We start from the raw sequence: 26,326 nt of genomic DNA, 5'->3' as shown, positions 1-26,326 counted from the left end.
CCGAGGTGGCCCCTGCACACTCCACACGCCGGGAAGCTTCACGTTGCTTAAATCAAATGCACACTTAACCCCCTCAACTGTAGACGTTTGAATTCTCTATTTCAAGCTTGAAAGAAGGGGAGATTACCCTGCAGGAAGACAGTGCGATGTGGTAAAAAGAAGGTTTGGAATCCTGTTGGAGTTGACTTGGGAACTTTGCTCTGCTGTTTCCCAGCTGGGTGAGTTTTAGGTGATCCATTCATTTTCTGTGTGCCTCAGTTTCCCCAGTCTACCTGCCTCACAGGTGTCACATGGAATTCAGGTGAAGGGTCCTTGGGATCGTTTTGGAAACTTGTGGTCCGCCGGGTGGTGGGAGTGAGGAAGTGACTGGGCTCGGCTCACACAGACTGCCACCATCAATGGCTGTGTGGCGGTCACCCAGGCCATATGGGACATGGCTCTCTTTTCAGCTGGGATCCCAGAGAATCAGTAACTGTTCTCGCTAACTGGAGCAGAACAAACATCTCCTGCAGTGAGGCAGAAAGAAGAGGCCTGGGGTGAGTGCCTGGGGGCAGACTCCTGTGGGAGCAGAGAGGGTGGTGGGCATTGGCAGGCCATTGAGCAGTGTTGGCTGTGGGAGGGATAACTGGCAACGGATGTCCCAGTGCGGTGTGTGGTGGTTTCTGTTGTGCTGTGCACTTGGGTCTCAGTTACATTTTAATTAAAACTCATTGAGCTCTCCTGTAACTGAGTGTAACCAAGTGGGGGGCCCAAATGGGGATTTGTAATGGGGTCCAGAACTCAGGGTGTCTAGGAAATATTAAAAAGGAAAAAAATATATATAGGATGTCTGAGCTGGGGGATGGGACACATGGAGTAGGACCATTGAGAGTTGTTTTGAATAGCAACAGTTTTGCAGCTAACCTCTGGTGTGGTCATTTAACATATCTATAGCCTTTAACTGGTTCCATAGATATGTTAAATAGCTGTGACCACTGCTATGAACCATGAGGATGGGAGTGATTTCCACCCAGGATGTAACTGGGAGGCAACTCCCCCTGGTTATAGAACCTGTGTAAAAGCTTGCAGATGATTGGCTCCACAACATGGGATGGTGCCTGCCTGGACTTACTATGGGAACCCAGTAAAACTGGAAGAATACGGGAATGCTGGCAGGTGTAACTGATTGTGGGAGTGATACAGGGTGCAGCCAGGGGGGCCCCCCCAAAAAAAAAGATTTAGAAAGGTGTGCAGAATTCAAGGTGTATAGGAATATTGGAGAGACATATTAAGATGTCCTCACCGCCCCCCCCCCCCCCAGGGGGAAGGGATGAATGGAGCCAGGGCCATTGAGAGCTGTTTTGCATAGCAACAGTTTTGCAGCTAACCTCTGGAGGAATGGTTATTTAACATATCTATAACCTTTAACTGGTTTCATAGATATGTTAAATAGCAGTGGCCAAGTTTGGAGCAGAAGGGAGAAGAGAGAAGGAACTAGCAGAGACTCAGGAGAAAGAAACTAGGGGCTACTCTCCTGAGTGAGAAAGGCTTGGACTCAGAATGTAACTAGGGGCTGCACTCCTGAGGGAGAAGGTAGTGGACGGGGACTCAGGAGGATGTAATTAAGGTCTGCACTCCTGAGTGAGAAGGGCTTGAGGACTCAGGATGTAACGAGGGACTGTGCTCCTGAGTGAGAAGGCCTGGGAGGGAGAGCCACGCGGTTTCAGCAGAGTGAGGACCCCCTCTTGGTGAGGTGAAAGAGGGAGCCACGTGGTTTTGGCAGGGTGCGGACCCCCTCTTTCCCAGGTGAAAGGGAAGAACCACGCAGCTTTGCCAGAATGGAGATCCCTGCAGCCAGGTGAAGAAGAAAGCCACATGCTTTTAGTGGAGTGCGGACTCCTGCAGCTTTGGTAGAAGAGGCCCACGCGGCTTTGGGGTGCCCCTTTGGCCGCGGGGCCTGAAAAAGCAAGAGAGACTTTGACTGGAACTGGGTACAAAGTACTCTTGCCAGTGGACCATGAGAGGGTACCACAGTACTTTGGATTAACTCGAGATCCTGCACAGTGACACAGCTGACGGTGGCAGCAGCCTGCAATACAGACGTGTGCTCTTTTCCTGATTTACGGTACCCGGAGTTGGGACAGTGGGAGAAGGGAGCGCTGTGTGGGTGTAGGTGTATACATAAAGGACTTTGATATTTTAGTAGTGGCGTTAGGCCTGAATAGCATTAAATAAACATTTTGTTTACTTTTCACAAATCTCTGGCTTTAAGAGATGTCTTTCCAATTGGCGGCGGACAGAAGGGCCCAGTAGATTTTAGTATTTTGTTTTCGGGAGGGGCCCCTGTTATATAGCAGTTTTGGGCATCCCTAGGTGAGCCAAATATTGTATTGCCCCTCCCTCGGACCTCCTCTTGTTGTTCGGTAACAGGAGGAGTTGGAAATGGGGCTGTAGAGAAAGATTGGCGCTAGGATTTAAACCCAGGTGCGACAGCCATGTGGGCTTCTTGGGACAACATGGCTTTGGTGAAAGTTGGGACTGTGCAGCTTTAGGGTGTGCCCTTTTTGCCATGTGGCTTAGGAGGCAGGAGAGACTTTGCCTGGAAGAAAAGGGGTGAAAGGATTTTTGCTGATGGGCCATGGGAAGGTACCACATGGTTTTGGATTAACTGGAGACTGGGATGGCAACACAGCTGATGATGCTGGAACTGAGGGGCTGCCTGAACCACAGACTTCTTCTTTTCCTGAAATAGGTACCCAAGACTGGGCAGAGGGAGAAGGAAGGGCTGTGCGTTTGTGGGTATTTTAATGGACTTTAGTATTTTAATGAAGACACTAGATCATTACTCTAAGTCTGTACTACTTTTTAAATAAACAATTCCTTTCCTTTTCACCAATCTCTGGCATTGAGAGACGCTTTTCCCTGGCATTGGGCAAGGTAAACCTAGCATGGGGGGGGCGTGGATGGGGACCCTGGAACAGAAGGGTGAGTCCATTCGGTAATAGTATATCATTCACATCCTACCACAGGTCTGTTCTGTAACACTTCTTTCAAAGAGAAGTCTCCATCATTTTCAGTTAATCTTCTGGTCTTCACAAGAGTGACTTAAAATTTAAGTCAGGCCCTGGTTGGATAGCTCAGTTGGTTATGATGTCGTCCTCATGCACTGAGGTGGTGGGTTTTATCCCTGGCCAGGGCACATACGAGAGTCAACCAATGAACGTGTGAATAAGTGGAACAACAAATTGATGTTTCTCTCTCTCTCTCTCTCTCAAATCAATAAGTAAAAATTAAAAAAAATTTAAGAGTCAGTCTTCCAGATGCATCTTCGTTTCACCACTGCCCTTGAAACACCAGTGTCCTGAAATGATTACAAGCATAAAGAATTCTACTGGAAACACCTCTTACCTGGCTGTGTTTGCTGGTTGTTGCACAACTGTAAGCCATACTCAAGGGCTGGCAACCTTAAAGATGCTTTCCTAAAATGACAACTCGATAAAATAACAAGGTTGAAATTCCAGCTTTGTCACTGGAGGAAAATGTCACTATTCATTCAACATGAGGACCAAAATAAAAGGCATAGTATCATCTTAATAGTTACCCTGAAAATAATTTGATGACACTCAATCATTTTAAAACATTATACTCTCAGAATTAAAAGTTTCTTCGATAGAATAAAGCATACCTGTTTTAAACCCCAAAGCAGCACTGGTAAAGTAACTTCAAAATTAGGAACAAAAGTGGATTCCTTTATCTTTCCACTAATAATGAATGAACAAATTGTTTATAGCCTGCCCAGTTCCAGAAAGAATTAAAGGTAGTTCAAGTTGCTCTGGTTTGGAATCCTGGTTAATTCAGTAAGAAAAGATAAAAGAAAAAACAGACAACACAAGAACCTTTGTATGGATAGTGGATATAAAAGAATCAGCAAAAATATAAGTTAAAGAGTTTAAGAAAGAATACTAATACAAGCTGTATACATAAAGTTGGCAAATCTTTCTAAATACCAGCAATCGCTAGAAAACAATGAAAAAATCCATGCATGACAGAAACAAGTGATCTAACATACTTAAAAATAACCATAATATATGCCTGACCTTTTAAAGAGAATTGCAGACCCTGTGGGGTGGGGGCAGGGTGACAGACATGAGATATTCCAACATGCACACTCTTAGTGTTGTGAAAATGTCTGTGCCTTAGGTTATTTTGCAAACATAACCTACCTCCAATCGATCCCAACAGTATTTTTCTGAACGTTACAGGCTCTGGTAAAGAAACAGATAATGATTTCAAAAGAACAGTCTTTTTTAATTTTTTAACTTTATTTTTATTGTTGATACTTTTACAGATGTCCCCATTCCCCCTGCCCTTTGCCCAGCTCCACCCAGGTTCCCTCTGCCCTTCCCTCTGACCATCACCACACTGTTGTCTGTGTCTGTGAATTATGCACATATGTTCTTTGGCTGATCCCTTCATCTCCTTTCATCCAGTTTCCCCTCCCCTCTGACAGCTGTCAGTCTGTTCCATGTATCCATACCTTTATTTCTATTTTGTTTGTCATCTTATTTTGTTCATTAGATTCCACATATAAGTGAAATCATATGGTATTTGTCTTTCTCTGTCTGGCTTATTTCACTTAGCATAATGCTCTCCAGGTCCATCCATGCTGTCACAAAAGGTAAGATTTCCTTCCTTTTTTTTCTTTTTACACTTGTGTAGTATTCCATTGTGTAAATGTACCACAGCTTTTTTATCTATTCATGTACTGACGGACACTCAGGCTGTTTCCAGACCTTGCCTATTATAAATAATGCTGCTATGGACATAGGGGTACATATGGTCTTTCAAATTAGTGTTTCAGGATTCTTAAGATCTATTTCCAGAAGTGGAAATGCTGGGTCAAAACGCAGTTCCATTTTTTAATTTTCCAAAGAAACTCCATACTGTTTTTCACAGTGGCTGCACCAGGCTTCCCTTTCCTCCACATTCTTGCCAACACTTGTCGTTTGTTGATTTATTGACGATAGCCATTCTGACAGGTATGAGGTGGTACCTCATTGTGGCTTTAATCTGTATCCCTTTGACGACTGGTGATGCTAGGCATTTTTCATATGTCTATTAGCCACCTGTAAAAAAACCCCCATTTTTAATTGGGTTGTTTGCCTTTCTGGTGTTGATGTATAAGTTCTTTATATGTTTTGGAAATTAACCCCTTATCAGATGTATCACTGGCCAATATGTCCTCCCATTCGGTGGGTTTCTTTGTTGTTTTTTTTGCCGGCTTCCTTCGCTGTGCAAAGGCTTCTTAGTTTGCTGCAATCCCATCTGTTTACTTCTCCCTTCGCTTCCCTTGCCCTAGGAGATGTACTGGAACAATATTGCTGTAAGAGATTTTTGAGATTTTACTGCCTGCGTTTCATTGTAGGATTTTTATGGTTTTGTGACTTATATTTAAGTCATTTATCCATTCCGGCTTTGTGTATGGTTTCATTTCGTGGTCTAGTTTTATCGTTTGTCTGCACCTGTCCGATTTCCCAACACTGTTTATTGAAGAGACTGTGTTTACTTCACTGCGTTCTCTTACCTCCTTTGTCAAATATTAATTGACCACAAAGGCGTGGGTTTGTTTCTGGGCTTTCTGTTCTGTTCTGTGGATATATGAGCATCAAAGATGTTCTTTAAAAAGAAGGGCAAGTCTCAAGATCTAGAAGGCTCAACATTAGAGCACTTTATAAAATAATAATTTAAAATTTATTAAAAATGAATGATGGGAAATTGGCTAGCATTGAAGAATTTTAATTTTGAACTCCCCCTTATACCAAAATAGACCACAGATGGATTAAAGAGCTAAAGATCTTTAAAAAAAATAGAAAAGTTAGCACAAAATGCAAAAATTATTACATTTATAAAGAAAGACCCCTCTCAGCTTTGAAGCGAGGGAGAGACAGCACTGGAATATGCAGACAACAAACAGCAAAAACAGCACAAAAGCTCCTCCCCACGAACAGAGTGCAACAGAAGAGAGAATGCCGGACACGCAGAGGTGGTTGCCCCGACAGCAGTAACGAAGGGTCGATAGCTCTGCCACAGAAAGAGTTCATTAAATTTTTATAAGGAAGAGAGATTATGACCCAACGGATAAGTAGGTGACACATTTAAGCATGCTATTCACTTGAGGCGAGTCAGTGTGTTAACAAACACGGGGAAAATGGTTAGCCTTGCTAGGAATCAGAGCAATTAAAATTAAAGCAAGCTTGAGGTGCTGTTAGATAGTTGCTAAAGTAGCAGGAAACATCGCCCCCAAACGTACACTTGTGACAAGTCACCGTGGCAAGTTTGGGGTGAGGGTGTGGGCTGTGGCTTGGGTGCAGCCAAACTCTGTTGCCCTCAGAGGTAATGTGAGTAGCCCCACTCTTTAAGGGGACGGTGCGCAATGAGTTGAAAATATACATCCTTTGGTCCTATTAGTTTGCTTCTGAAAGGAAAAAAATGATCCCTTTGAAGATATTCAACATGGCATGACTCAGTAATTAAAATTTCAAAGTAACCTGTATCCCCAGTAACAGGAAAGTTATTTAGTAAATTAGGGGGCATCCATGCTATTTTGGTTTACACAGCTATTAAATTTGATTATAAAAGTGTGCAGGAACGCAGAAAACTTTTTCATGTGTGTCTAAGCAGACAAAACCCCCATGTGAGCACCAAACTACGCGCATATCACAATCGTGATGAAGGAAAAAGTGTGCCTGTGCAGACCCAGGCTGGAAGGATAGACATGCAAATGCAAACCATTTTGTTAGGGTTGGAATTTTCAGTGCCTTGGCAGTTATTGTTGTTTTAATTTAAAAAGTCCAAGGCTTGCAGGATCCACATCATACTCTCTTTCCCAGCCACAGTCCCTGCCCTGGCTGGAATCTGTCCCCTGGGGCCACCTGGAGGCCCAGTTCCTTGGGTCTGGGCCCTGCCCGGCTTCTCGGAAACCAGGCTGCTGATAGCCCCGGATGTGGACAACCAGGCCAGCAGCTTCCCAGGAGGCCTGGCAGCCTCCGCACTCCCAGCAGCTTTGAGGCCTTGGCACCTGCTGCCTCTGCGGGTCCAGTCCCCTGGCAGCAGGACCTGACTGTCATTCCAGACAAATTATTACTGTGGTTCTTAAACTGACCAGCTTCATCCTGGTGGCTGGTGTTGCCAGGCCGTCTCAGATAGTGGGCTGGAGCCTGGAGCCTGGAGCCTGGAGCCTAGAACCAGCAGGGCTGCTTCCACAGCCCAGCCTAGAACTTCCACCCCTAACACAGCCCCCTTTGAGTTGCAGGGACGGGTCCTGGGAGCTGGTGCAGGCAGCCAGGAGCCCACTGCCACAGCTGCCCTGGGCAGTTGGGCCGCCTCTGAGAGCCAAGCTACCCGCCCCTGGGACCCTGCCCCGAGAGGAGCTCCACGCCCACCCCACCCCCATTCCCAGAGCTGCACGTGTGTGTGTGTGTGTGTGCGGGGGCTGATGTAACTGGATTCCTCTTTTTCTTCTCTCCTTCGTGCCTTGTGCGTTTATTGCTTGGGCCCTCTGTCCTGGTTTCTGTGGGGACTGCCCTTGGGCCTCCACTGTCAACTCTGAGCTTGTAGTCTCTGTGGTCCTTTCTCCAAGCCTCTGCTTATAGGGCCTGAGCGCCCAGGGTTATGAGCAATAATAAGGGTAAAGGAATCAGCACAGCAGGTGGACTGCACTTCACAGTCTGCAAAGGGCTTCCCTGCACACTTGTTATCTGTGCCATTCGTTCCCTCGGGACAGTCTCTGTTCTGAGCTAATCTTAATGCTGAAGTTGACTGGTTTCCACAAAAACCTTCAACCCACCAACGATGTCATGATTTCCCAGAGACCCTCGAGAACATGAGGAGAGGTCGCACCGTGTAGGGCGTGGCCCTTTGCTGGGAACTTTGTGGCAGGTGTGTTTCTTCAGCCACAGATCTTCTGTCTTCAGGCCCGAACGGCCAGCCCGACCCTGGGCGTGAACATCCTCCTTGCCAGGGACGGTCCCTTCCAGTAGGGGCTCTCGTTCCAGCCGCTATGGCAGCATGGTTTGTCATCCTAGAAGCAAGGGGCCCTCTCTGCATTTATACCATAATAAAACTCTTATTGATTTTAATAAAATTGAAAAATCTCTTTGTGAATGAAAACCCTGGGGCCCCACCCGATAACTGCTGACTTGCTGCATTTTCTCTGCGCTTGGTCACTATGATTCATGCCTGGGTACCGTTTCGGTTGAGGGCTGGTTTCCCCGGCAGAATAGATGTGATCTATAAAAAGTTGCACGTTCAAGGATCTTCCGAGGGTCGTGGCCGGAGGGAGGAAATGCTCCAGTGGGAAGGTCAGAGGCGCGGGATCATCCCGGAGGCAGCCCGGGGAAGGAGCAGAGCCCGTTTCCGAGGACGCCTGTGTCCTCAGCCCCTACTGCTGAGCTCCGTGCAGCTCACGCCTTGTGAGCACCGCCTTCTCCCGCACTGCAGACCGCCCCACACTCAACTCCTCATTCCCCCCAAGTCAGACCACTGTCCAGGGGGTGCTCCCACCAGCAACCCAATGTCCTGTCCTCCTTGACTCCTGCTCCTTGAAGGGCGTGCTGCGTTTGTAACCCACTTCCACTCCTTTGCCCGCGCTCAAGCCTCCACCTAGCATTGGGTGCCCCCTGTTCCCTGACTCCCCTCTGCACTCCGTGCACCCAGCAGCTCCCTCTGCAAACCTTCACCCCTGGCATCCACACCGCCCTCTCCACACTGTGCTCTCATGGACGCCGTATACACCTCTCTTTCTGCTTTTGAAAGTAACACATAGCATGGACTGTATGATGGTCACATTGTTAAGTACTTCATCACTTAATCTTTACAACCATTCGAAGGGGGTAGGTAGCACTATCGCAGCCTCTCTCACAGAAGAGGAACAGGCCCAGAGAAGTGAGGGGACCTGCCAAAGGTCGTAATGAGGAAGTGTCAGAGGCATGGTGTGAACCCTGGGCTTGCTACCAATTTCCCCTCCCAGTGGTGAGTGTGCCAAGGCCTGGCATCCCACGTCCTTCACCTTCAGTTCCCAGTGCTGCCCCTGCTCTGGGATATTCAGTCTGCAGCCATGTGACTGGGACCCACAGCTTGCACGGTGACATCCCCTCCTCAGGGGATTCATTCCTGAGGGCCGAAGTTGTTTCCTCCCCCGCCAGTGACAAACCAGGCACCGTGCTTGGCACTTGGCCTCTCTCGCTGGGTCTCTCTCTCTCTCCCACTCCATGGGAGCCCCGGTGAGGTTAGGGCGACTTGAGAAGGACCCCGGTACTCACACACAGTTCAGCCCAACCCCAAAGCCAGGGCTCTCCCGCCATGCCCCGCTGCCCTCGCACCCATGTTTTATAATCCTTAGCCCAGGGCTTCTTTAGAACTGCGGACTCTGCCAGCTCTGGGTATGTCACCTTATGGAAATAATAAGTTATTTCATATCCTACTTGTTCAGCAGGATGTAAGATACAGGCCGGATAGACCAGGATGCAGTGGTATTGTCTCAAGGCCAGAGGCCTGGTGGGGCTGCTGCATTCTCAAAACAGGGACATGGGTGTGTGTGGCCTTCAAGTGAGGCATCCACGTGGTAGGGAACACTCTCCGTGTGCGTGTTCCATCCATTCCCCTTTTTAGGATTCCCCTCAGACACCCAGGGGCCCTGGGCAGTCCTGGGCCCTGTGGCTGCATGGCTGCCCCCCCTGCACCACACCCCCATCACAGCTGAGGAGACTGCAGGTGGACACCTGGCTTAGGCTGAACCTGACAGATTCTCTCCCAGGAAATGGAATTGTGCAGAGACAATGGTCAGCTTTAGCTGGGCCCTTGAGTGGAAGTAATATGCAGTCAGAGCTAGGACAGACTGACGTTGAGAGTGGGGGTTGGGAGAGAGAGAGAGGAGGGGATGGGACGGAGAGAAACAGCAGGTGTGAGAAGGGTGAGGAAACCAGAGGCCCTGGAGAGGCGGGGAGGGAGTGGCCTCAGCTCCTAGCCGGTCTCGCGGTGGTTATATTTCCTTTCAAGGCCTGGAGGGTCCTCCTTATTTTGTGTTCCAGGAGACACCCCTTTAGTTTTTCAGTTGCCCGCATTTTTATTTGTGTGAACTGCTCCCAGTGCATTTTTGTCACCTGCAACCAGAACCTCGAGTAAAATGTGGGACACCCTTGCCCCCGTGAGGAGGTGGGGAGGCCCAGGGGCCATGGGCCGCTGACTGCTTTGCTCTTTCTTCTCTTGCAGGAAAAAGTGACCCAGGCTCAGGGCATCAGGAACCTCGGCCAGCATCTCTGCATATCTGAAGGTCTTCGAGGCAAGGCTCAGGCCATGGAAGGTCCACAGAGAGAGTTTCAGATCTACATCAGAAAAGCCTTCTTGGTCAGTGTGTCCTGGGAGGGGGGGGCTGGACCTCCTGAGGGTGCAGCTGTGTCAGAGTGGAAGTCAGCATGTGGGAAGCTACACAGTGCTTAAGGCTTCCCCAAAACAATGGGTTCCTGTGAAATGACTTCGTCACTGGTGTTCCAGTGATGGGCCCATTATTCCAGAGGCTGGAGTTCTTGGTGTAAAGTAAGTGCGTGAAGTTCCCTGATGTAGGTGGGACCGACGACTCCCTCCCGGGAAATGGAACCACACAGAGACAATGACCAGGTTCAGCTGGCTCCCTCAAGGGGCCCCTCACTCACCTTCAGGAGACCTTGGAAGCTGACCCAAGACCAAGGTTGCACCCTGTGGCTCAGCATTTCAGAATCCCCTGGCTACAAAGCTGACGGAAGAGACCAAACCCCCGCTGTGGCTTGTCCCTGCTCCTAGCACCTGTCTTCTGTCATTTTGAAGGTATGAATGACAGAGAGGAGATCAAGTCAGTGGACAAGGAGCATCTGGAAATGGGCTGTGAGATTGGGATGATTCAGCATCAGGTCTGATCAATTCTTAGAGAAATTCACTCCTGGGGTGGTCACACAGGAAGGAGCCTGGTGTCAGTGAGCCCCGGATCCACTCCCCAGGTTGGGCTGTGATTTCCCTTCCAGATCCCTGGGTAGGGGTGATTGGGGTGGTGAAGCCCTACACCTCCAGCCTGGCAGGCACTTCCCAGGTGATGCTGGGAGTTTGTGGTCGACGTGGCTTCAGAAAGGGGGTTTCTTCTGTCCCCCTCCTCCCATCTCCCCCGCTGCTCCCCCCTCACCCACAGTGCCTCCCCTTCATTCTCTCTCCTCATTCTCCTGTGGTTCTGGAACCCTCTCCTCTGCACCATGACTCAGGCATCCAAGGCTGTTCCTAAGTACCTAATCTCATAGCCTCACAACCTCACAAGCTGATTGCTCTGTCCCTCAGCACAGAGCAGCCATGGGGAAGAGGGCTGGGATCTTCTAGAGGGTGTTCAAGTCCACTGATCTCTGACCACATCCCTGGAGCTGCCATCCTGTGCTGGGCCCATGGGGTGGTCCCTGACCCCTTCCTGCTCTGATGTCTGGGCTGCTGCTTTCTGAGCTAGGGGGACATTTCAGAGCATCCTGGCAGCGTTTCTCGGGAAGTGCCAATGAACCCAGGAGCCTGTGGAAGGGGAATGGAAGGTCCTGGGTTTCAGCCAGGTTGGGTCTTGAATTCAGGAACTCCACAGAAACCCAGGGCAGAGACTAAGTCTGAACTTTGGACTTGGACCCAGAATGGACCTGCAAGCTTGGCCTCAGCTTAGATGCTCTCCTCCTGCTTTTTTTTTTTTAAGTTTTATTTGTTTATTTATCTTTTTGAAAGAGAGGAGGAGGAAGGGAGAAAGAGAAACATTAATGCACAAGAGAAACATTGATTGGCTGCCCCCCACAGACCCCCAACCAGGGACCCAGCCCGAAACAAAGGCATGTGCTATGACTGGAATCAAACCAGTAACCTCGAGGTTTTGGGATGACACCAACTCACTGAACCACACCAGTCAGGGCTCCACCTGTTTTTTATTCATTCATTTTCTCCTTCATCTGTTTATTATTCACCTCTAATCTATCATCACTCACTCCTTTATTCTTCATTCATCCATTTTTAAACTTACATATGCATTCTTGATCTATTTACTAATTCATATACTCATCCATTTTTTTCTTTTTATTTCCAGCTTTATAGAGAGAGGCACAGGAAACAGGACATACTAGAAGTGTACAATCTGGTAAGCCTTGACATATGCATGCAGCATGAATCCATCACCACAATCAGGGAAATAAACACACCCATTGCCCTGAAGCTCCCTTATGCTTTTTGATGTACTCTCACCTGTAGCCGACCACTGGTCTGCTTTCTTAGGCTGTAGATTAGTTAGCATTTTCTAGAGTTTTATATAATGGCATGCTACAGTACACACTCACTGTTCTTCACCTTCTGGCTTCTTTACTTTAACCAGAGGGGAGAGAAAGTTTCCTCCACGTTGTAGCATGTATCAGTACTTCATTCCTTTTTCATGGCTGAATAATATTCCAATGTGTGGATATACCACAGTTTGTTTACCCATTCACCTGTTGATGGACACTTGGGTTGCTCCCAGTGTTGGCCCACAAGTCATTGTAAAGACATCGTCTTGCATTTCTCTTGGGTAAACAATCAGGACTGAAACAACCGGATCTTATGGAAGGGGTATGGTTAACTTTTTTTTAATTGAAATTTTTATTGAGATAATTATAGATTCACATGCAGTTTTTAAAAATGATACAGAGAGAGCCTGTATAATTTTACCCACATTCCTCCAATGATAACATTTTGCAAAACTATAGCACAATGTCATAATCAGAATGTTGGCCTGGATAAAATCCATCCATCTTGTTCAGGTTTCTCCTGTTTTACTTGTGTGAATTTGTGTATATGTGTGTGTTTAGCTATGTACAACTTTATTACATGTACAGAGTCACCTGCTCACCACCACAATTAGGATACTCTAACAGTCCCGTCAGAACAGCAGTTTCTCATCTTGCCTTTTCAAATTACACACACCTCCCTCCTGTTCTTGCCCCCAGTCCTAATCCCAATCACAAATTTGTTTTCTGTTTCTAAAATTTTGTCATTTCGAAAATGTTATATACATGAAACTGCCCAGTATATACCCTCTTGGCACTGGCTTCTTTCCATTCAGCATAATTCCATGTGGAATCTTCTAGGATGTTGCATATCTCAGTCATTCACACCTTTTCATTGCTGAGTAATCTTCCATTTTATGAATGTACCACAGCTTGTTTAACCATTCATCTATTGAAGGACATCTGGGTTAATTCCATTTTGGGGTTATTATGAACAAACAGTGTGGAACACCTTTCAGTGTTCTCACCTGCACTGGAGCAGTGATCCAGTTCTCTACATCCTTGCCAGCATTTGGCGTGGTCACTATTTTGATAGATGTGTAGGATATCTCTTATTGTTTTAATTTGTATTTCCCTTTGTATTTTGATGTTGGATATCTTTTTATGTGCTTATTTGCCATCTCTATATCCTCTTCAGCAAAATATTTGTTTATGATTTTACTCATTTTCCAATTTTATTGTTTATTTTTACTGTTGAGTATTGGAAGTTCTTTGTATACTAGAGATACAAGTTCTTTGTTGAATACATGGTTTGTAAATATTTTCTCCCAGTCTTTGCTTTGTATTTTCATCCTTTAACTACATCCTTCCAAGAACAAAAGTTTTTCCTTTTGGTACAGTCCAATGCAATTTTCCCTTTTCTGAAACATCCTTTTGGTAACAACTCAAACAATTCTTTGCCTTGACTTAGGTACAGAAGGTTTTCTCCTATTTTTTGTAAAAGCTTTATAGTTTTACATTTTAATAGAAGTCAGTGATACATTTTGAGTTAATTTTGTATAATGTATAACATTTAGATTGAGGTACAAATTGTATTTTATTTATTTATTTTTAAAAGGAGGGGAAAAGAGGGAGAAAGAGAGGGAGAAAAACATTGATGTGAGAGAGAAACACCAGTTGGTTGCCTCTTATACAGGTCCCACTGGGGACCAAATCAGCAACCCAGGCATGTGCCCTGACCTGCGGGCTCGAACCTGTAAGGATGCCCAACTAACTGAGCCTCACTGGTAAGGGCGATTGGGGTGCAATTCTTTGCCTATGAATGTCTTTTCTCCACTGAATTGGCTTTGCACCTTTGTCAGAAGAACAGTTGAGCATATTTTTGTGAGTCTACTTTTGGGTTCACTATTCTGTTCCATTGATCTGTGTGTCTCTCCCCACATGGTTTTAATTACTATGACAATGATATTGAATCAAGTGATCCCTCCTACTCTGTTCTTCATCATCAAGGTTGCTTTAATTATTCTATGGTCTATAACTTTCCATATAAATTTTAGAATAAGCTAGTTTATGCCCTGAGAAACCTTGCTAGTATTTTGATAGAAATTACATTAAACCTGTAGATCAATTTGGAGACCTTTTAACTATGTTAAATCTTCTAATCCATAAACACATGTCTCTTTATTTATGTCTTCTTTGATGTCTTCCACCAGAATTTTGTAATTTTCAATATGCTGATCTTGCACATATTATATTAAATGTATACCTAAGTATTTCATCATCTTTGAAGCAGTTGTAAGTAATATTGTGTTTTTAATTTCAGTTTCTGTATATTTGTTGTTAGTACATAACAACACATATATTTGGTTTGTGTGAACTGATCTTTTATCTTGAGAACTTGCTGGGCTTGTTAGTTCTATGAGTATTTTTTTGTTGTTGATTTTTGAGATTTTATACATAGATAATCATATCATCTGTGAATAAGAACAGTTTATTTCTTCCTTTCCAATATGTATGTCTTTTATATATTTTTCTTGCCAGTTGCAGTAGCCAGAATTCCTAGTACTATGTCAAATAAAAGTAGTGAGAATAGACATTTTGAGAAAGTATAACATCTTTAACCTTTAAGTCTAATGACAGCCACAGATTTTTTTGAGCTGCTTTTATCAATGGGGTAATTTCTTTCTATTCCTAACTTCCTGGTTTGTTAAAAATTCATGAGTGGGTGTTGGATTTTGTCAAATGTTTTTTCTACATTAATTAAGATGATCATATAATTTTTCTTTAGTTTGTTGGTATGGTGGATTACAATTGATTTTTTTTATTGTTAAATCAATGTTGCATACCCACTTGATTATCATGTATAATATCTTTTATACTTTATTGAATTCACCTTGATACATTTTGTTAACTTTTGCATCTTAATTTATGGGAGATATTAGTATCAGTTTAATATTGGTCTTATAAAATAAGTTGGCAAGTGCTTTTTCTTCTTCTGTTTTATGAGAGATTGTATAAAATTTGGGTTAATTGTTTTTAGCTTTATTGAGGTATAATTGACAAAAATTGCATACATTTACCATGTACAGTATGATGTTTTGATATAGTATACACTGTAAAATGGTTCCCATAATCCATCTAATTAACACGTGGTGAGAACACTTAAGATCTATTCTCTTAGCAAATTTCAAGTACTCAGTACAGTATTATTAGTTAGTCACCATGTGGTATATGAGATCATCAGAAACCCATCCTGTATAGCTGGAACTCTGTACCCTTTGACCAGTACCCCCCATTTACCCAAACCCCCAGTCCCTGACAGCCACCGTTCCACATTCTACTCTCAGTATATGTTTGGCTTTTTAAAATATTTAACATATAAGTGAGATTATGTGGTATTTGTTTTTCTGCATTTGGCTTGTTTCACTTAGCCCCAGGTTTATCCACGTGGTCTCGAATGGCAAGATCTGCCTTTTTGAAGTGGAATAATATTCCATTGTCTCTATGTATTTTCTCTACCCATTCATCTGTCGGAGGGCCCTTAGGATGATGGCATGTCTTGCCTGTTATGAGTAACGCTGCAATGAACTTGGGAGTTCAGATATCCTGTTCTGTTGTGTATACTGGTGTCCCCAGATGTAGGACTGCTGGATCATATGGTGGTGCTCTTTTTAATTTTTGAAGAACCTCCAAACTGCTTCTATAATGGCTGTAACAGTTTATATTCCTTCCAATGGTGCACAAAGATTCCCTTTTCCTCCATATCCTTGCCAACACTTGGTATTGTTTTGTTGTCTTTTTGATGATGACCATGCAGAGGGTGTGAGATGATCTCTCATAGCCGTTTTGATTTGCATTTCTCTGATGATGCATAATGATGAACAGTTTTTCATATGCCTGCTGGCCATTTGTATATTTTCTTTTGAGAGGTGTTAGTTATTGTTTAAGTGTTTAATAGAATTCTTCCATAAAACCACCTGGGCTTGGGGATTCCTTTCACTGGAGGTTTTCATTACGAATTCAATTTATTTAATGGTTCTGAGGCTATTCAGGTAATATCTTTAATCTTGGCTAAGTTTGGATGGGTTAGAGTTTTCTAGAAATTGGTCCATTTTTTCTTCACTGTGTTGTATTATGAGTGTAAAGGTATTTGTAGTTTTCCCTTATTCTCCTTTTCATGGCTCCGGGGTCTGTGGAGACATCCCTACTTCACTGCTGATACTGGTGAATTGTATTTCTCTCTTTTTTATTTTTGTCAGTTTTGCTAGAGGTTTGTAAGCTTTATTGATTTTTTTTCAAAGAACCAGATTTTTGTTTCATTGATTTTCTTTATCATTTTCCTATTTTCAACTTCATTAATTTTTGCTCTGATTTTTATGATCTTTCTTATTGCATTGGGTTTGTTTCACTTTTTTTTCCCCTAGTTTCTTGAAGCAGAGCTTAGACGACGGACCTGAGACCTTCTTCATTTCTAATGTAAACATTCAGTTCTGTATAACTTCCTCTCTGCACCGCTTTGAAATGGTTGTTTTCTTGATTCTTGGTGTGATAAGTGATTTTTGGTGGTATGCTTGATATTTTATCTTTTACGTTAGGAGACATTGGGTAGCATTTAATTGTTTTATTTAGCAGGCAGACACCCTGTTTGCTTATGCAGGCAGTGGTTCTAATGGCAGTTCAAGGTTAAGACTTGTGTGGTATGAAACTGGTTTGTTCGGTGTACCTGGTGTCACTGTGGCTCCCGCTGTTCTGTGGTGCTGGCCGAGAGGGCACAGCCCAGGCCGGGCTGCTCAGTGCCCTTCGTGCGGAGGGAGCTTCAGGCCTGTGGGATCAAGGAAGCTCCCTGGGCTGGGCCGCTGGTTGTGGTGGGGTCTTCTTGCCAGGGGGCTTGTGGTGGGAACTCCTTTGACAATGCCACTGGCTTTCCTCGTATCTCTTGCCAGGAGAACCGAGTCTAAGACCTACCCCAGACTAGAAACTCTACAAATATCTGTCAAAAAAGTGAGAATGAATGTAGCAGCCATCATTCATGCCTCCTTCCTTTCCTCCACTGATTAACGAATTCATCCTACTCGTCTCCACTAGGAAGCATGGTGCATTTTAGCTGTCCATGTAGCCATCTCACAACAGTGGAATTGGCAGGCATTTCAGCTCAGTCCAGCATGGCTGGACTGCCAGGACACTGCCCGCCACTTAAGCACAAACTGCCAGGACCTCTCACAGCTGCTTGCTCCCTCCCTGATCCCTGCCGGCAGCTATGTGCTCACAGTTTCCTCTGCTGATCAGGTCACGAGAGGGGAGACAAGCTGCATCTCAAAGCTTTATCACTCCATTCCAATTCTCCCTGAAGAAGAGAGCAACTGGCCTCCTCCCATACCTTCTCCCTCTCTGTCTCTCCGGTGTCCCTGAGACCTGGATCTGAGACTTTCTCCGGCAAAGAGAAACAAATCTTCTTGTCTTTGCTGCATCTCAAAAGAGAGAGCATCCCTGGCCTTGCCAGGCTGCTGGTGCCGAGGAAGCAGCAGAGTTGCTAGAGGCCAAGAGCGAGTTGTTCTCACAGCAGAGATTTACTGAGCACATGCCTGCATTGCACATTGCGCTGAGCCAGACAGACCCAGCTCCTGCTCTTGCAGAGCCTGTGGTCTTGTGGGGAGACTGATAGACATCAAATAATCAAATACTGAAATGTAATCTGCACAAACTGGGATGGGTGTTGTGAGAAAAAGGTGCATGATACTATGAGAAAATATAACACGGGGGCCTGAGCTAATCTATGCAGTCATGGAAGTGACAGTTGAACTGAGAGAGAAAGGGAGAACAGTATTTAATTGGAGAAGAGATAGGGTGTGGAAAGGAGAGAGCGTGACAGCTAGAACAGCATGTGCCAAGGACCTGTGGTTGGAGACACAGAAGAGGACTGCATGGCAGGTGCACACAGAGCGAGACTGAGACCAGACCAGTAGACAGGCACCGGGTCATACAAGTTCCTGTTGGCCACAGGAAGGATTTTATTCTTTTTTTAATGGTTATTTTATTTTATTTTAATTGTTGTTCAAGTACAGTTTTGTGCCCTTTACCCCCATCCCAGCCCACCCCCCAGCCCTCCCCACCTCCCTCCCATTTCCATCCCCAGGATTTTATTCTTTATCTTAATTGTCTTCAGAAAAAGGGGGGTGATGTGATCTTATCTGTGTCTCGAAGAGGTCGGTCTGACTACTGTGTAGAGAGAGGATTCAGCAGGAAAGAGAGGAGCTGGAAAGGCAAGCTAGCTGGCTGAGGCCAAAGCCCTGACCAGAGGTGCAGTCAGCCTGGTCTAGGGTGTAGGGTGGGGAGGGTGGGAAGAAAGCAGTGGGCAGGGAGTGTAGGAGGTACAGCCACTGAGACCCCCTGCACGCTCTTGGTGGGGTGTGGATGTAGAGGGTGAAGGACAGCGCTTCACAAAGAGCAGGGCCCTGCAAAGAGCCGGGCCTGGGCTCGCAAGCCTTTTCCTAAGAGAGAAAGATAGTCAGGTTTAGAAAGAAAGACCCCGGCTGCAGTTTTGGATTTGTCAAGTTTGTGACCTCTTTGTGACGTCAAGTAGACAGGTGGGCACTAAGTCTGGAGCCCAGGGCAAAGACTGGAGGCAGAGCCTGAGGGCAGTGACTGCAGTCATGGCTGGAGGACAGTCAATCACCTGGGGAGAGAGTGGGAGGTCAGAGGGGAAAAGCGAGGGAGCAGACAGAGATTTGGGAGGCAAGGAATGGGCGCAACAGTAGAAACATAAAAACATCAAAAGGAAATACAGAAAAAAAATAACAGTGTAATCCTAGGGAAGGAATGCTTTCCGGTGTGAGTCCCAAAACCCAGAAGGCATAAATAAAAAGATAGGTCTGAATTCCTTAAAACGTGTAACATCTCCGGACAAGGAAGACAAACAAGGTTAAAAAACGAGCAATGACTGAAATGAAATATTTGCAATCTATTCAAAAGACAAAACTAAAATCCTGAAATTCTACAGGAAAAAGACAGCCTAATAGAACCCTGAAGGCAGGAATGGCCAGGGAGGAAAGTGTGCCCCACCTTCCCAAGAACCAGCTATGAGGTCTCTTTGCCCGTCAGTGCAGCAAAGGCTGAACGAACGTATCACTTGCACTGTGGGGAAAGAGAGGCTTCTATCTTATTGGCAAATATGTTTGCAGGGCGACGTAGCAGAACCTGTCAAAACCGTAAGCAGGAACATCTTATGTATAATTTATATGAAAAGAAAACTCATACATATGCCTCAAAATACATTTACATATAAAAGAAGTTTAGTGCAGTATTTTTTTAGAGAGGTTGAAACACCGGGAAGTCACATGACTCTGTGCACCCCTTGCATGCGGTGTGGGCCAGCTCCTGTGGCAAAGGCACGGTGTTTGTGGGCACGAGGTGGTGACAGTGTGCAGCACTGTCCCCGAGGGAGGAAGTAGGAAGGGGGGTGGCGGGGGGGGGGAGGGAGCTGGAGGGAGATTTTACATACTATTCTGGAAACTTCTGCCTTGTTTGAATGATGCATAACAAGAACGTGTTCTTGTATTAGCTGTATAATTTTAAAAGTTACAAAAAAATACAAATTTTGAATTGGCTTCTGTGGAAAGAGGGCTGGAGGGACAGGCCTGGTGCTGGCAGTCTCCACTGCCTCTGCTCTGTCCCCTGCTGGCTAGGGAGTGGGCATTCTGGTGCCTTGGGCCGCTTGTCCTCAGGCCCCAGGTCCCTCTTGGCCCAGGTGGCTGGCCACAGGTTGCTCCTTCACGGGCCAGCGTGGAAGCCCCCAGCCTGCTGGAAAGGGGTCCCAAGGGAGGGAGGCCCAACACCACTGTACAACATGCTCTGACCCCCTATTTAAAAGCACACCGACTCCCCATTCATTCACAGAACCTGGCAGAATATTTTCGAATAAATCATGAGCACGGCAGTTACATTCTCTAAACCACACTGGAAAAAAGATTACGGTATTTACTGTGGGGACAGAAAGATTGATTCCCGCCCAGAAAATCTGCCAGGTTCTTGATTTAGGGAGTCAGTGATCAGCACAGGTTAGCTCTGATTTATATCAGCTTGCTTTTCCACAGGTTCCTCTCCTGCTCCAGGGCACACTTTGGATGGAACAGCTCTGGAGTGCCTACTGTCCTGCTAGTCCCTTGCAGGATGTCCCACAGGCTGATGGATACAGGCAGAGATCACTGCCCCACAGCTGCCTCCCGCTGTGCCCTCAATCTGATCCCTGCTTGGTGCCCCCTGTCACCTGCTGGACAGAGCTCCGCACCTCAGCCTGGGGTTGCAGGACCTCCTACATGGAGCCTTTGCCACCTCTGCAGGCCTTGCTCCCATCACCCCTGTCCATGCTACACACTCTGTGTGTGCTTTCTTCACCATGTGCCTCCTGCATGACTGACTCTGTCCTGCGGTAAGGGACGCACACAGGAACCCGGCCCCATCCCGTCCTTGGACAGCTCAGAGTCTGGCACAGGGCTCGGGCTCACACTCAGTTCCGTGTGGTAAGTTCTGTGATGGGTGGGCTGAGCGGGCCAAGGAGAGGCAGCCTCCACGCCTCTCCTCCTCTGTCCTCTGTGTGTCCCCAGTGTCCCTGGGTCACTCTGTCACAACCCTTGTCTCACCTTCTTGTTCTTGTTGCCTTACTCCTCATTCATGTGTGCTGTGTCCACATTTCTTCCAGGCCAAGCCTGAGGCCTGGGATGCACTTGGACTCATTAAATGTCCACTGACCTGACCTGAATGATTGGCTGCCCTTGTCTTAGGTGTAGGCCATTCTTGGGAATGAGCACCTGCTAACTAGGAGTCACCAGTGACACTTTGTAGAGATTTCTGAAGGGTCTGTGGGCAGTGTGATCAAGGCCACTTGTCCTACAGGCTGGTGGGGTTTGGAACAAGTCATGGACTCAGACACTCCTCTATCTGCTCAGGAGACCCAGCCTTCCACCCCCTCGGTGCCTCGCAACAGGCCTCAGCCTCCTCTATTTCCGTTGAAAGAGGATAATTCCAAAGTCTGTTTTCCCTAATTGGATTTGTGGTTTTGTTTGGTTTCTGGCTATTAACCACCCCTCACTTTGGGGCCTCTTCAGCTCTGCCCCCAACTCCCTGCTGCATTTTTCTACCCATTGTCTGTGGTAGATATTGCCTGGATCTACCATGACCCCAGCCAGGAGAGAGGCACCGCGGTTCACTGCAAAGAGGGTACAACACGGACCCTCAGTCCAGCTGCACCACATATTGGCTGGGTGAGCTGGGGCCCATCGCTTTATGTCTCCGAGTCTTGGTTTCAGGTACACTAGCTCACTTCATATGACGGCTGAGAAGCAACCTGTGGAAAGGTACTTCATCCATCCCTGATGACAACGTGAAGTCACATCTTGATAAAGTACCCAATTACCACTGACTGCAAATGCTTACCTGCTAGACTCCTACTGTCTGGGAAATCCTGTGAGGCTAGTTCTTGTTCATGAGTCTTCAGTGCTGATCCTGGCTGTCCCTCCACTGCCCTGCCCGTGATGGCTGATGGGGGCTGTGGTGTCACTGCTTTCCGCTAGGGGCTCCCATCCCTCATCATCCCAGATGCAAACCCAAGCACAGGGCTGGCCTTTCTCTTAATTCTCTATAGCTCAGCCAAGAAGAAACTTCAACGTTAGATACATTTTCCTAAAGGTTCTGTATTCAGAGAAGGGAAGAATTGTACCAAGAGGAACTTGTTCCTGCTCTAGACGGGGCTGTGCTCAGATCCGAAGGACCTGCGGACCCTGCCGAGCAAGGGCAACTTCACTTCCAGCTGCCTCATGTAACAAAGGCCGGCTCAGCTCAGAGAAGGCTGGAGTCCCCTCATCCCCGTCTATCATCTGCCCCTTTCCCCACCTCCTTCCCTGGGGCCACTCATTTCCCAACATGATTGACAGTGGAAATATCCAGTCCCTTCAAGGGAAGCCCCACTCCACAGGTGTCCGGGAACAGTTAGTCAGGCTTATTGACCTCAAATAACTCCATTCCAAGGACACTGGGTCCCGTCCAGTTCCCTTTCCCAGTCTTTCCTCCCACAAGGGGTCAGGCAGTGATGTCAGCACGCTCTCTCCGAGGTCGGGAGCCTCTCTGTGGATTAGTGCCCCGCAAGGGACCGGCATTTCCTCAGGAGCCAGCTCCAGTTTGCAGCACATTCACTTCTTACAGAAGCAAGAAAAAATTCTTACAGCTTCCACTCGTACCCCCACCACCCTTCTGCCTCATGGAAGGGCATGTAGGTCACCGCTGCTGAACAGAAGCCTAAGATAATTCTTGGTTTAAAAAATTTGTTTTCAGGTTAATGGTGATTTTATGGTTTTCTCCACAAACAACCGGTGAGTATTTGTGTAACTAAAAAGCACATCATGGTGATTTTCCTAAAATAAAGAGTTTACTCTGTAAGATAAATGCCAGATTCTTAGGAGCAAATATAAAGGTGTTGTGGCTTCTTTTTTTAAGCACGAGAGACCACACTCACCAACTCAACATGCTAAGCTTTTTTTTTTAAATCCTTACCTGAGGATAGATTGATTGACTTTGGAGAGGAAGAGGGGGGGAGAGAGAGATTGTTGTACGAGAGACTCATCCGTCACTTGCCTCCCACTGTGCTCCAACCAGGGATTGAACCCACAACCTAGGTCTGTGCACCACCAGGGACTGAACCCGCAGCCTTTTGGTGTATGGAATGACACTCCAAACCACTGAGCCACTCGGCCAGGGCTCAACATGCTAAGTTTTTATGAATCGCAGTGTCCAGGGGCAGGAAGCGGGACCCTTCCCTCCAATGCATGTGAGCCATCTTGAGGATTATAGATTCCCAGGCAGTCGGGAATCCTGGAATCATCCAATCTATCCCCAGGAATCAGGTGACCTCCTAGTAACATCCCTATCGGGTGATGTCTCAGGTCTGGCTTGCGTGCCTTTCATGAAGGGGAACTTGGTCTTTCCTCGACTGGTCCATCACGGACCGGCTTCCACAGCCGGCTCAGTCCCAGTCCTTGGGGACACAGAGAACCTGCTCTTCCTGGGACATCACCCTATTGATGTGCCCACTGTGGACATAGTGTCTGACTGTCTCCAAGCTGAGGCTGGGTGCCCCGATTTCCATCCCACCCTTTCTGCCCTCAGCCCCCCAAGCCCAGGCCCATGGTGTTCTGTGATACAAAGTCTCCAGTCTGGCCTTCTCCTGGGGACATGGCCCATCTGCCTGGCTCTGTCCCATCATCTGCCCACTGCGGGCAGAACCGGGAGTCAGAGCTGCTGTCCGAATTCTGGCAAACACACTCCAAACTAAGGCAGATTTTTTTCTCATTAGAACTTCTTATGGCATGTTTGTTAATAGGCTGAAAGGTGACCAACACAAGACTTGCAATTACAGACGTATCGAGATACACTCTCACGGGTACCTGTGGTATACAAGGACAGTCTGCCTTGTCTAAATGAAAGCAGAATGACTTTCATGGCAACACAAGGAGGTTCTGGGGGCATGAAGCCTGAACGCTACCCCTCCCTGCCTGTTCGCCAGCTGCCTCTCAGTGCCCTCTCCGAAGCAAGGCTGGTCTACCAGTGCTTTTCTGGGGAAGCAAACCAATTTGCCACAAATCACTTCAACGGTGGTCAAGTTGTCACATGGTCAATTTGGCCAATGACCAATTTGCAGGCTATTTTTAAAAATCTGTGTTTTGCCACAGCAATTTTGCCATTTATGGTTGAGTTGCTGGCCGCAGGTATTGAGTTTGGGGCAGGGCTGCCCTGGAGGCAGAGCTCAGAGGAGCAGAAGCTGTGGGCTTTCTCACGCTGGTCGGGCTTGGATGGCTGGAGGAACCGTGCACCAGGACCTGTGGAACTGGTGCAGGCGCAGAAGACCACTGCAGCGATGGGGACGGAAACCGGGGAAGCAGACCCAAGCAAGACCTGGGACAGTTGTGTCTTCCTGAAACGGATCTGGGCGAGAGCAAGGGGACTTGAGCACCACAACGAAGGAGAATGGGAGCTCCTGAAGAGGTCCAGTGGTAACTAAGTAGAGATGTTCGGAACTTAGAAGGAAGTGGCTCCTGAATTTCAAAATATAGACATGAATTAGAAGATTATTTCTTTGGAGAATTAAAGTAATGGTTGTATTACAAGATCAGGTGTAGAAATATGTGAAAATATAGAGCTTAAATTTAAAGAGGAGAAAAGAGAGAGAGAGAGAGAGAAGGAGGAGTACCAGGCAGAAAGAGCTCTGGCGTGTGGGAGGGAGTAGACTAATCATCAATATCTTGTTTTAATACAGCAACAGAAGAATATGGGGTATTTTATGCTGGTGGAAATTAGGACAATCAGCATGAGAAGAATGAAAAGCAAGAGACAATTGTCAAAATAATGGAGAGTGGGGAAGACAGGAATAAGTAGTGGCTTGACACAGCGAGATAAATCAAAGAAAAGGGGAAAGGAAGCAGCAACAAAGTACAATAAAGAGCAACCAGAGCGTCAGATGGAAGAAATGAGACGAAGTGTCCCTCGTTGCTGTGAGAATGGTCGGCTAAATTCCCGATTCAGGGCAGACCGAGTTCAGAAACCAAGCTGGTCTCCATGGTGTTTATAAGACTCTCATCCAGAATAGAGCGATTGAGAAAAGGTCAAAACCAAGTGGTGGGCAAAAAGATGCCCCCCAAATCGCCTCACCCCCAACGACGGTCACAAGGAGGAGGGGTGCCAATAATATCAAAGTAAAATTGAAGGTGAATGGCAGTAAAGGGGACCAAGATCACTATGAAATAGGAGCAGAGTAACAGTAGCAAGTACTGTTAACTGAACTCCTGCCATGGGCACAGCACTGTGGGCTTTAAAGAACTTTGCCCCGTAGCCCCCACGACAGCCCAATAAAGGAGATAATGTCATTATACCCATTTTGTAGAGGCATAAATCCAGGCTTGGGGAATTGGCCCAAGGTCTCAAAGTTGACACCCACATTCTTTTCTTTCAAAGATTTAATTTATTTTTAGAGAGAGGGGAAGGGAGGAGGAGAGAGGGACAGAACGATCGATTGTTACCTCCTGCATGTGTCCCAGTGAGGGACAGGATTCTTAACCCAGCCACGTGCCCCGACTAGGGATCGAACTGGTCACCTCTTGCTTTGGGGATGACGCCCAACCCACTGAGCCACAGTGGTCAGGGCTGAAAACCACATTCTTACCCAGCACCTTCTTCACTGGAGATGGACATGACCTTCTCTCCAGGACCAGCACCTACAAAGGAGCCAATTGCCCCTCTATCATATGGCCTTTGGCGGATATCACCCATTTAAACATTTTTAACAGTTTTCAAAATATCACCAATGAATTTGTTTTCAGGGCAACCATTCCATCTCATTAATCATGGCCACTCTACAGCCTGCATCTTCCATCTCACCATGAAGTCTCTCCTAAACTTGCTCAGGCCCTGCTTTCTCTGCTTTGCAAAGACACATTGAAATGACTCAGACTCATGCCCATTGAGCCCCGAGGGCCAGATCCATGGTCTTCCTCCCCAACGACGCCTGGGTGCCTCCAGTCCCACCACCGTCTCTGCAGGTCAAACACCTGCAGGGCAGCAGAGGGTCAATGCGTCCGAAAGAATCTGGTTCACGTGAGTCGGCCTCAAGGTAACTGTAAAGTTGTCTGATTAATTAAAAGTAAAATGTAATTAAGATAAAAAGGATTTTACAGCAGTCCCTCAGTGCCTTGGCTTAACTGAGATGATACATTAGATTGGACTTCTGCTCCTGCCACCAGGGTGTGAAGCTGAAATAAACTCTGTGCTCACTGCGCTCAGTGGTGATTCATACTTCGCGTTCATCCCATCCAGTGCTTGTCAGTGCGTTGGCTGTGAGGTCTCACGTCCTCAGCAGCCATCAGGACAGAAGGAGGCGCAGTCTCCACTGCCGTAGATTCCAAAAACAGCAGCCGATGTAAATAACATGTAATGTGTCTGATTGATATCTAGTTGTCAGAATGTTAAATTACCAGTAAAATGTGAATGACTTTAAATACCTGATATTG

General features: G+C 46.6%; 1 long non-coding RNA gene across 3 annotated transcripts; it reads left to right on the top strand.

The window, feature by feature from the left end:
- Nucleotides 1–26,083, top strand: LOC119035430 (uncharacterized). Of its 3 annotated transcripts, XR_005079800.2 has the most exons (6): nucleotides 1–218; nucleotides 450–536; nucleotides 10,249–10,839; nucleotides 12,110–12,160; nucleotides 20,369–22,639; nucleotides 24,580–26,083. It is a non-coding gene; the product is annotated as an uncharacterized LOC119035430 (long non-coding RNA). The 3 variants fall into 3 exon arrangements; XR_005079799.2 differs by lacking the exon at nucleotides 24,580–26,083 and having other exon boundaries at nucleotides 20,369–24,496; XR_005079801.2 differs by lacking the exons at nucleotides 450–536; nucleotides 24,580–26,083 and having other exon boundaries at nucleotides 20,369–24,496.
- The last annotated feature ends 243 nt before the right edge of the window (nucleotides 26,084–26,326 follow it).

The sequence above is a fragment of the Artibeus jamaicensis genome, unplaced genomic scaffold (assembly GCF_021234435.1).
Source record: "Artibeus jamaicensis isolate MK-2021 breed Jamaican fruit bat unplaced genomic scaffold, CSHL_Jam_final contig_777, whole genome shotgun sequence".
NCBI lineage: Eukaryota > Metazoa > Chordata > Mammalia > Chiroptera > Phyllostomidae > Artibeus > Artibeus jamaicensis.
This window is presented reverse-complemented; position numbering and strand designations above follow the sequence as displayed.